Source organism: Diceros bicornis, unplaced genomic scaffold (genome assembly GCF_020826845.1).
Source record: "Diceros bicornis minor isolate mBicDic1 unplaced genomic scaffold, mDicBic1.mat.cur scaffold_321_ctg1, whole genome shotgun sequence".
Taxonomy (NCBI): Eukaryota; Metazoa; Chordata; class Mammalia; order Perissodactyla; family Rhinocerotidae; genus Diceros; species Diceros bicornis.
The window spans coordinates 17,501-29,341 of record NW_026691192.1 but is presented as its reverse complement, the minus strand read 5'-3'; positions in this window follow the sequence as shown (position 1 = coordinate 29,341).

Genomic DNA, 11,841 nt, shown 5'->3' with positions numbered 1-11,841 from the left:
TGAGCTGCCTGCCGAAGTGGAGCGCACCAAACTTTAACCCCTAGGCCATCAGAGCTGGCCCGATATTTTTTTGATTTCTCCATTGATCCAATAGCTGTTCAGTAGCCCGTTGTTTAGTTTCCACATGTTTGTGACGCGTACTGAGGCCCTGAGCTAACATCTATTACCAACCTTCCTCCTTTTTTCCTCTCTTTTTTTCTCCCCGGAGCCCCAGTAGATAGTTGTATGTATGTCATAGTTATACCTCCTTTTAGTTGCTCTATGTGGGACACTGCCTCAGCGTGGCTTGATGATCGCTGAGTAGGTCTGTCTGTGCCCAGGATCCAAACGGGTGAACCCTGGGCCGCTGAAGCAGAGTGTGTGAACATCACCGCTACGACACCTGGCCGGCCCCTCTGTTTGCCTTTCATAATCTTCTTTTCCTTTCTTTTTTGAGGGAAATAAGTGCACTGTTAAAAAAAAAAATTTAATGGCAGAAGATCTACAAATATTTTTTTGTACTTTCATGGAACGGTTCAACGTCAACATTTACCTCATTTCAAACACACACACACACACACACACACACACACACACACACACACACGCACGCACTCTCAGCGTGGCCTTGTACGGATGTACTGGAACTTGATTTCTTGAGTGGATGGCTGTGAAGTCTCTGCCTCCTACCCCCTACCATTTTTGTGGGTTTGCTTGTTTGTCGTGATGGTAAGGACTGCTGAAATCAGTATTCTTATCCCCACTCACTCATGCATTTGCACCCATGCTCCCCACCCCTGTGTGTTGTCTTTGGACCTTTTTTTGTGGCCCGTGCAGAGACACATTTTGTCTTTTAAACTTTGCTGTGGTCAAGTGTATCAGTCATTTCCTCAGTGGCCTCTGGGATTTGTCTGTCCGCCTTAGAAAGACCTTGTGGCCTGGAAGTGACAGGGTACAAACAATTCCTCCGTTCTTCCTCTGTCATTGTTGTCGTCCTCTGACGAGGCCTGCGTGGTTTCGGTTTGACAGTCCCCGCCCGCCACGTTTTCCGAAGCCCTCCCGGGAGCCAGGGAAGCACTCAGGCCACTCCGGGAAGCAGGTGCCGGCAGCCCCAGCCCCCCTGCTGGTGTCTCCGAGGGAATTTTCCACGTCTGCATCAGCCAGCCGGCCCGGCCCGGCCCAGGCCCGGCCCGGGAGTGGTGTGGGGAGTCTGTCTCCTTCCCAGCAACTGCCCCTCCCCCTCAGCTTTCCAAGTCCTCCTTCTGCGCCCGGGGTTGTGCCGTGCCGGCTGGGACCTCCGAGGTGGACGCCCGGGGGCCTCGCGGGACGCCCTCCCGGCCGCCCCAGGGTGAGAGTCATGATCCGAGGTGGGCCAGGACACGATCGGGGCGGTGGGCGGAGGCTGTGCACTCTCGCGGGCCCGCGCTCCGGATCCCTCCCTCCCTCCCTCCCGGGGACGTTTGTGCTGATTGTCCGGTGCCATCTAGCGGCCGCTTTTATATAGTTTCTGTGCTCCGGAGCTCCGGCGACATAGGCAAGGGAGGGGACTGTTGAAGGACAGGTTGACGCAAGTAATCCATAACCAATCTATAAATCAGAATTGGGGTGAGTTTATTATGAGCCAAATTTGAGGACCACATAGCCCAGGGCCTTCCTTCCCCAAGGAAGGAAGGGCGCCAAAGAAGTGGGGTGTACCGCGTGGTTATATACCGTCAGAGTGTCTATCGCACAGGATTGGAATGTCCCTTTTACAGCACTCACGAGATTGCCCGGCCTGCCTGCCGGGCCTGCCTACCCGGCACAGCGATTCACACAGCAATTGATGAACACTGCAGAGAGCAGGTCTGTGGTCCCCAGCTGGGTGGTCACAGCGGGTCAGCAATCAATCCTTAGCCTAGAGAGAGAGAGGCTTACCCTCCAGGAAATGCTGATGTGGGGGAAGTTACTTTAGCTTAAGGGCATTTATTCTTGTCTTTGTGGCCTAGTAAATGCCTAAAGCAGATAGACAATCTATGCTCAAAGGCCACATCTGGCCCTTTTGGAAAAACAAGGTCAGGCTGAATTCGTTTTACACCAAATGGCTTCCTCATATACTCCAGGATATCCTATTGCTTGCCATTTATTTATCAGACATCTGTGTGGTTTCCCATCCGGGGCTGTGATGAACAGAGCTGCTGAGAACATTCGTGTCCAGGATTTTTCGTGAATGAACATGAAAGTTCTCGGGCCGCTCGGGCGTGGTGTCCTCCAGAGCACCCTTGAGCTTGATGCCTGCCTCCCCAGAAGGACTCACAGGGCTCCACGAAGCTGACTTCCTGGAGCTCCACCTGAGACCGCACGGCCCGAGCCCCCCCCACCCCCCCACGCCCCCCACCCCCCCCGACCCCGCGCCAGAAATCACACTGGGGCCCTCAACCACCCAAGGCCCCAGCTAAACAAAGACACTCTTAGGAGGCAGGACGTTCCGAGGGCTTAGAGGTTGCAATTTTCTGTCGTCGTTTTTTTCTTGTCGTTGTTGCTGGTGAGTCTTGGAAACCCCCACGCTGTTTTCCGCAGTGGCCATGCCACTTTACATCACCACCAGGGAGGCGTGAGTGAGTGACTCGGCCCGTCCGTCCGCGACCTCGCTAGCAGTTTGATACTGTTCTCGTATTTTGCCGAAGGCATTCTGACAAATGTGTCCCGAGGATATCTCACTCCGATTCTCATTTGCATCTCCAGGAAACGGCTCACATCTTTTCACGTGCAGATTTGTAAATTCATCGGTTATCTCCTCCTCTCCATGTGAGATGCCTGCTCTGTCTTTTTGTTTATTGTGTATTTGGATTTTTTTTTTTCCCAAGATACTGCTACTGCATTTTGAGGGTTCTTTACAAATTCCAATCAGAGGTGTGGTTTGCACAGATTTTCTGCCCCCAGACTCTGTCCTTGGTCGTTTCGTCCTCTTAAGAGGGTGTTTCACAGAACCTAGGAGTTTAATTTTGATGATTTCCAATGTCTCCATTTCTTTTTATGGATCACGCTTCTGAGGTCAAGTCTTAAAATCTCTTTGCTGGCCCTGTACCCCCAATTCTTTCTCTTAGAATTCTTCCTCCTACAGCATGTTCTAGTTTTACTTCTTACATGGAAGTTGTTACTCCTGAGGTCCCGGTTGCCGTGACGAATGAAGCTCAACCCCCCTCTCTGCCTATTTCTCAAAAGGCCTGAGGCTGGACTACTGCTACAGATTCTTCTGATTTCGTGCTAAATGGACCCACCCGCACCCTCCCGTCCTGCCAGACCGGACCCTTGCACAAAAATCTCCACTTGAAGAGTGTTTTCACCTTAACCAGGACATAAACACCACCCGTGTCCCCACCACCACAAGCCCCCGCCCCTCCCCCGGCTCCCTCCCAACCCGTATAGCTAACACCCATGAAACAAAAATCTCCTGCTACCTCATCCACTTGAGAAGAGTCAGTCTCCTCTAAAGACCTTATCCTCGATGACTTACTGCTGCCTCCCTTTCCCTGGCACAATTCTCTCCCTGGATGTGCCCCATCTTAGACTCGCACAGCTCCACCGCTCGGGGGAGCTGGAGACGATATCCAAATTGGCTCAGACGGTAGCCTCCTCGTTTCAAAATGACCTACGCGTGACATCGGCCGTAAACGTGGTCCAGAAATCAGTGACTTTCGTGTGCCTCCGGTGAAATCCGGAGACCCTGGCATCTGGAACACATCTTCTCCACGTCCTTCAAACCTTTGCTCTCCCTCTTTACCCCTGATAGCCCGCCCGATGGTTCACGGGGAAATGAGATCCCGTCTGGCAAGAGCCGAGTCGTCTCCCCACCACGTGCGAAAAGAAAAGTCACGGGCCCACCCCCCGCCCATCTTATCCTTCTTCACCCACACCATCGTGTCATAAAAATGAGTGCCCCAGAAAAACGTGTCCCTCCTCCTGTCAAAAGCTGAAACCTCGGGTCAAACACTGAGACGGAAAGGACGCTGGGGTATTGTTTTGAGCTACACACAGACGCTTTTAAAGAGGACGACAACAACAAACGAGCAAAACCTTACCCCCATCAGGGAGCAGGTGCAAGAATGGAGTGCTGACTGACCCTCCTTCTTTGCTTCCTGGAAGCAGGAGGTCGGTCAACCAACCAACCAACCACCCTCCCCTCCACACACACACCCCGAGGAAGATGTCCTCTCTATCCCAGGAGGAGAGTGACGTTCTTATCTTATTGGCAAGGTCGGGAAGTTGAGGATGAGAGAATTCTGTACAAACGGACCTCGTTAACGATGTTTACTCTTCCAATCCACGAGCATGGAACATCTTTCCATCTCTTTCTTCTTCGATTTCTCTCGGTAACGTCTTACAGTTTTCAGCGTATAGGTCTTTCACCTCCTCGGTAAAGTCTATTCCTTGCTATTTTCTTCTTTGTGCGGTGATTGTAAATGGGAGTGTATTCTCAACTTCACTTTCCACTAGTTTGTCGTTAGTGTGTCGAAATGTAACTGATTTCTGTCTGTTGATTTGTATCTTGCAACTCGACTGTATTTGTTGATTATTTCCAGGAGGTTTTCGGTGGATTCCTGAGGGTTTTCTATATAGAGAATCGTGTCACCCGCCAATAGTGAGAGTTTCACTTCTGCCTGTCCGACTTGGATCCCTTTTATTTCCTTTTCTTGCCTCATCGATCTGGCTCAGACTTCCAGGAGTATGCCGAATAAGAGTGGTGAGAGCTGGCATCCTTGTCTTGTTCACGTTCTCAGAGGAATGGCTTTCAGTTTTTCTCCGTTGAGTATGAGGTTGGGCTGTGGGTTTGCCATGTGTGGCCTTCATTCTGTTGAGGTACTTTCCTTCCATGCCCATTTTCTCGAGAGTTTCTATCATAAATGGATGTTGGATCTTGTCCAATGCTTCCTCTGCCTCTATTGAGATGGTCACGTGGTTTTTATTCCTCATTTTGTTAACGTGGTGTGTTCACCTTGATTGATTTGTGGACGTGGAACCATCCCCACATGCCTGGAATAAATCCCGCTGGGTCGTGGTGGATGATCCTTGGGATGTGTTGTATTCGAGTCGTTAATATTTCCCTGAGGATTTTTGCATCGATGTTCATCAGTGATATTGGCCTGTATTTTTCTTGTTCTATGCTGTCCTTGTCCGGTTCGGATGTCAGAGTAATATTGGCCTCGTAGAATGAGTTAGGAAGCTTCCCCTCCTCTTTAATTTTTTGGAAGAATTTGAGAAGGGCAGATATTGAGTCTTATTTGGATGTTTGGTAGAACTCACCAGGGGAGCTGTCTTGCTCTGGACTTTTCTTTTCTGAGAGGTTTTTGATTACCGTTTCAATCTCTTTACTTGTGATTGGTCTATTCAGATTCTCTCTTCTTCTTCTTCTTCTTCTTCTTCTTCTTCTTCTTCTTCTTCTTCTTCTTCTTCTTCTTCTTCTTCTTCTTCTTCTTCTTCTTCGTCTTCTCCTCCTCCTCCTCCTCCTCCTCCTCCTCCTCCTCCTTCTTCTGGAGGAAGATTGGCCCTGCGATAACATCTGTTGCCAATCTTCCTCTTTTTTCTCCCCAAAGCCCCACTACATAGCTCTGTATCATAGTTGTAGAGTTGTAGCTCTTCTATGTGGGACGCCACCTCAGCATGGCTTCATGAGCGGTGAGTAGGTCCACACCCAGGATCCGAACCAGGGAACCTGGGCCACCACAGCGGAATGGGTGAACTTAACCGCTACGTCACCGGGCGGGCCCTCTCTCTTTCTTCTTGATTCAGTTTTGGGAGGTCGCAGGATTCTAAGAACTTATCCATTTCTTCTAGGTTATCATCCTGTCTGTGGGCGTATAGCTTTTCATAACAGTCTCTTATAATCCTTTGCATTCCTGTGGTGTCTGTTGTAACTTCTCTTCTTTCCTTTCTGATTTTATCTATTTCAGTCTTCTCTCTTTTTTTCTCAGTGATTCTGGCTGAGGGTTTGCCCATTTTGTTTATCTTCTCAAAGAACTGGATCTTAGTTTCCTTTCTATTTTATGTATGTATTTTTTTAGTCTCTATTTCATTAATGTCTGCTGTGATTTTTATTATTTCCTTCCTTCTACTGACTTTGGGCTTTGTTTGGTCTTTTTCTAGTTCCTTTAGGTATAGGGCAAGCTTGTTTATTTGAGATTTTTCTTGTTTGTTGAGGTAGGCCTGTTTTTCTATTCATTTCCCTCTTAGCGCTGCTTTTGCTGCAGCCCATAAGTTTTGGTATGTTGTGTTTTCATTTTGATTTGTCTCTAGGTATATTTTTTTAACTCTAGTGAGGGATTACTATTTTTTTTGGGGGGGGGCCTGGGAAACATTTGCCCTGAGCTAACATCTGTTGCTCATCTTCCTCTTTTTATTTACTTCCTCCCCAAAGCCCTGATACATAGTTGTCTATTCTAGTTGTAAGTCCTTCTAGTTCTTCTACGAGAGCCACCACCACGGCATGACTACTGACCAAGGAGTGGCGTGGTTCCACGCCTGGGAACCGAACCTGGGTTGCCGAAGTGGAGTGCACCAAACTGTAACCCCTAGGCCGTCATGGCTGGCCCAACGTTTTCTGATTTCTCCTGTGATTTCCTCATTGATCCAACAGTTGTTCAGTAGCCCGTTGTTTAGTTTCCACATGTTTGTGACACATATTGAGGCCCTGAGCTAACATCTATTAACAATCTTCCTCCTATTTTCCTTTCTTTTCTCCCCAAAGCCCCAGTAGATAGTTGTATGTCATACTTGTCCATTCTTCTAGTGACTCTATGTGGGATGCCACCTCAGCACGGCTTTAAGAGTGGTGTGTGTGTCTGAGCCCGGGATCCGAACCAGTGAACCCTGGGCCACTGAGGTGGAGCATGCGAACTTAACTGCTACGTCACTGGGCGGTCCCCTAAAAATTCTAATTAATGTATGTGATTAGGGGGCCGGCCCTGTGGCGTAGCGGTTAAGTGCTCCCGCTCCGCTGCTGGCGGCCCGGGTTCAGATCCCGGGCGCACACCGACGCACGGCTTGTCAGGCCATGCTGTGGCGGCATCCCACATAAAGTGGAGGAAGATGGGCACGGATGTTAGCTCAGGGCCAGTCTTCCTCAGCAAAAAGAGGAGGATTGGCATGGATGTTAGCTCAGGGCTGATCTTCCTCACACACACACAAAAATATGTATATGTGACTAAAGCTACTAAAAATTAATAAGGGAAACACCTTCATATTCAAGGAAAAGGAAGAAGGGTGTTTTCAGTAAAGACGGTATAAAAAGTAAAGTTTTTTTTAAAAATAACTTTATTTATTTTTCCCCCAAAGCCCCAGTGGATAGTTGTATGTCATAGCTGCACGTCCTTCTAGTTGCCGTACGTGGGATGCGGCCCCAGCATGGCCGGAGAAGCGGTGCGTCGGTGCGCGCCCGGGATCCGAACCCGGGCCGCCAGTAGCGGAGCGCGCACACTTAACCGCTAAGCCACGAGGCCCGCCCGGTCAAGGGTCTTTTGTGTGTTTGCTTGCTTGCCTGTGGATGTTCAGTCGCCCTACTCCCATTTGATGGAGAGGCCATCTTTTTACTCCCGTGGGTTGCTTTTGCATGATGGCCAAAATTCAGTTTTGGCAGGTTTGGCCGGTTCTGTGAAACAATTAATGTTATTATTTTTAACCGGCAAAAGATCTACAACTTTCTTCGTGAAACAATTAATGTTATTATTTTTAACCGGCAAAAGATCTACAACTTTCTTCGTGAAACAATTAATGTTATTATTTTTAACCGGCAAAAGATCTACACCTTTCTTCGTTTTCTAGTTTCAGGGAACAGTTCAACAGGTATCTCATCTCAAACACACGCACGTGCAGACGCACACACACACACTCGCAGCGTGGCCTTGTACGGACGTACTGGAACCTGATCTGTTGAGCGGATGGCTGTGAAGTCTCTTCCCCCACCCCCCACCACTTTCTGTGGGTCTGCTCGCTTGTCACGACGGTAAGGACCGCTGACATCGATGTTCTGGTCGCCACTGGTGCATTTGCACCCACGCTCCCCAGCCCCGCGCGCTGTCTCGGGACTGTGTCGCGGCCCGCGCGGAGGGAGACACGTTCGTGTCTCTTCAACCTCCGTGCGGTCAGGCGTCGCCGTCGTTTCCCCGGCGGCCTCTGGGCTTTGCCTGCCTGCCTTGGGAAGCCGTCGCGGGTTGGAAGTGACGGGATGCGGACAGTTGCTCCGTCGTTCCCCTGTCGTCGTCGTCCTCTGACGACTCGCCCGGTTTCGTTTTGGCGGTGCCCCGCCCGCCGCGTTTCCCTGAGTCCTCCCGGGAGCCCGGGAAGCGCCCGGGAAGCGCTCGGGGCCACCCCGGGAAGCCAGCCGGTGCCGGCAGTCCCGGCGCCCCTGCTGGCGTCTCTGAGGGAATGTTCCCCGTCCCCTCACGGGCGAGCGCCCGAAACACACACGTTTTCCGAGTCCCTCTCCGGCGGCCGGGGTCGCGCCGTGCCGGCTGGGAGCCCCGAGGCGGATGCCCCCTGGCCGCGCCGGGCCGGGAGATGGGACCCGGGGTGGGTCGGGACGGGGTCGGGCCGCCAGGCGGCCCGGCTGCGCGCCCCGGCCGGCCAGGGATCCGGATCCGTCCCGCTGACGTTCGCGCCGGTTGTCCGGTGCCACCTGGCGGCCGCTTTTATATCGTTTCTGTCCTCCGGAGCTCCGGCGACCTCGGCAAGGGAGGTGACTTGGCCGCGGTGACCGAGGCGGAGTTCCGGGAGGCCGGTGGCAGTGGCGGGATCGGTCCCGGTCGTGCCGGGGCGCGGGCGCGTCGTCCGCCGGGCGGAGATTGGACGTGCAGGAGAGTGTGGGGAGGTGGCTGTCGCCGCGCTCCTCGAGGCCGGCGGGTGTGCGGGGCCGCCCGGACGGGTCGACCAGCAGACGCCGGTGCCACTGCGACCCTCGGGGACCGACCGGGGCCGGCGAGGTGGGGGGGCTTCCCGAGCCCGGCTGGCGTCCCCCGTGCGGCCCGGGTCGTCGGGCCCTCCGTGTCACCGGTTTCTTGCTCGCGCGCCGCTCCGGAGGTCGGGGACCGGCCCGGGCCTTGCGGGGAGGCCCGTGGAGGGCGAGACGGCGGCGGCTCGGCCGCGGGCACGGGTGGCTCCGGGTCGTCGGACTCGACTTTTCTCACCGCGTTTTCCGAGTCCCGCTCTGGCGGTGGGGACCGACCGGCCCGGGCCGTCCGTGGTGGCGGCCCGGTCGTCGGAGGCGACTCCGAGGGATGTTTTTCAAGTCCCACTCCGGAGGAGAGCGCGGACCGGCCCCCGCCCTCGAGGGTGGGCCGGGGAGAGGGCGTCCCCGTCCCGGACACGTGACCGCGTGGGTCCGGGTCGTCGCGCTGGATTTCTATCGCCAAGTTTTCCGAAAGCCTCTGGGTCCGGAGGTGGGGACCGGCTCGAGAGGCAGGTGGAGCCCCGGGTGGGGTAGGGGGGCACGTGGACGGACGCCGGCCTGCCCGTGTGGGGCCCGGTCGCCTGGGGCGCCTCTGAGGAATCTTTTTTTTTTCCCCAAGTCCTGCCCCGGAGAGGAGGATGGACCGGCCGCCTGCCCTCGAGGGCGAGACGGCGAGGGTGTACCCGGCCGGGCGCGGGTCCCGCGTGCCCCCGCGCCCCCTCTGCCGCCGCACTTCCGGGGTCGACCAGATGGTCGCGGGGGCTCCGGGGCTGGTGGCGATGGGGTGGTGCCGGGGGCCTGGTGACCGGGCCCGTGATCCAAGGGGTGCCGCCGTGATCCGTGGGTGGGCCCCGTCGCCTGGTGCGGCCATTCTTTCGCCCGAAATGGTCGTTTTTCGCTGCCAGATAGGTGCTGACACGCTGTCTCCGGACGTTTGTCGCCTGGGAGTCGTTGGGCCTCTGGACGCGCGTGGCGGGGCTCCGGGCTGTGACCGTGGGGTGGAGGCCCGGTTCTGCCCCTGCCACTTGAGCCCGCCCGCCTGGGCTGGGCCTGCGCGCCGGCTCCTGTGCGTCCCAGGTGTCCCGATCCGCGGTGCCGCCTCCGGTCTCCAGCACCCGAGGGCGGCGGGGGAGGTGGCGCGGGTCCTCTACCCGGTGCGCTCCCCGCCGCAGGCAACCCCGGTGCGGTCGCGACTACCCCACGCCTCGGGCTCCCGCGCCACCGCGTGTCAGGCGTTCACCTCCTGGGGTCGTGGCCCGCTGCTGCACGACTCGGGGGTGGGGGGGAAGCGGTGAGGCTGAGGCAGTCTCTCCCTCGGTGACTGCCGCTGTTCTTGTCGTTGTCTCCGTGAGGCGTGTCGCGCCGTGGTGATCGATGTGGTGATGTCGCGCTCTCCTGGGCCGGGCCTAAGCCGTGCCAGGCGAGGGACGGGCGTTTGTGTCAAACGGGCCCGCTCTTCTCGCTCTGCCCACGGGCCCCTCGCCTCTCCTCCCCACCCGTCGGTGGTGTGTGGAAGGCAGGGGTGCGGAACCCGGCCCGACCTCGCTCTCCCGCCCTCTGCCTTGTGGCGTCGGTGGGGCCGAGGTCTTTGTGACGCAGTGCACACTCCGTGTGGCCTCTCGGCCGCGTCTGGCGAGTGGGCCTCCCCGAGGTGGGGTGGGCCGTGCCGCCGCCGCACCACACGCTCCCCCGGGTGTGTGGGTGTGTGTCGCCCGGTCCTTGGTGGTGCCCCTGGAGCGCTCCAGGTCGTCCGTCAGGTGCCTGAGGCCGAGCGGTGGTGTCGTTTCCCGCTTCCAGCGACCCCTTCGGGTCACCGCTACGATGGTGTGTCTGAGGCGAGACGGGGGTCCAGTCGGTAGGGGAGGCATGCCCGTTTCCCCTCGCGGGGGCGGGTGCCTCGTCGTCCCACCGGCCTGCCGCGTGGAGACTGACTGGCTGGGTGCACGCCGTGTGTCCTCCGTCGCTGGGGCTGGCACGCGGGTGCGTTGAGCGATCTCGGCGGGCCGAGCCAGCGGCACGGCGCTGGCTGTCTTTCGAGGGGTGCCGGTTAGCTGGCACCTCCTTTGGGCTCTCTGCTTCTTTGTCGGTTTCACCTGACGGAAGCTCTGAGTTCCAGGCGTCGCGGGTGCCCCGTAAAGCTTCGATGAGCCCCGTGATGTCAGACGAGAGGAGGAGCCCGTGGAAGCGCGGGCTCGTGGCCCTGACCGCGAACGCTCGGAGTTGCCCCGTGCTTACCCATACCGCAGACCCCCGCATAGCCCCGGCACCCAGGAGTGCCCTCGCGGTCCCGACGGGGGACGATGGGTGGGTGCGACGCGCCCTCGGCGAGAAAGCCTTCTCTAGCGATCCGAGAGGGTGCCTTTGGGGTTCCCGGATCCCCCAGCTGCCGCCCCTCCTTCTCCGCGCGTGGTAGCCGGTGGTGTGACCACCGTTTGCGTGTGGGCAGAGCCGCCCTTTGCCTACCGTGGCCGGCGCCTCCCCTCACCGAGTCGGGGGAGGGTCCCGCCCGGCCCGGCCGGCGTCCGGCGTCCGGCGCGGGGCCGCGCGTGCGCGTGGGCGTGCGCGCGGCCCGCCCGCCGCGTGCCCGGGGTGTGGGGCAAGAGCCCCGTCCGGGCGCCGCCCGCTCTCCCGCGGGGAGCGGCTAGCTCTCCGCCCGCTCCCGTGACGAGCCGCAGCCGGTGGTGGTGTGCGGGCACGGTCCGGGGTGCCGCGCCCCGGGCGTGTGTTCCCTCGGGGGCGCGAGCCCCGGAGCGGGCCAGGCGGATGGACGGGGTGGGCGGAAGGGACGGCTCCCGCGGTGGGGGCGTCTCGCAGAGGCCCCGGCGGTGGGGTCGAGCCGAGGGAGGCGCAAGGGTGGCCGAGGCCGGCCGGCGTCCCGGGCGTCACGGGACCGCCTCCGAGTGTCGGTGGCGGTGGGATCCCGTGCCTGTTTTCCCGGTGGCCCG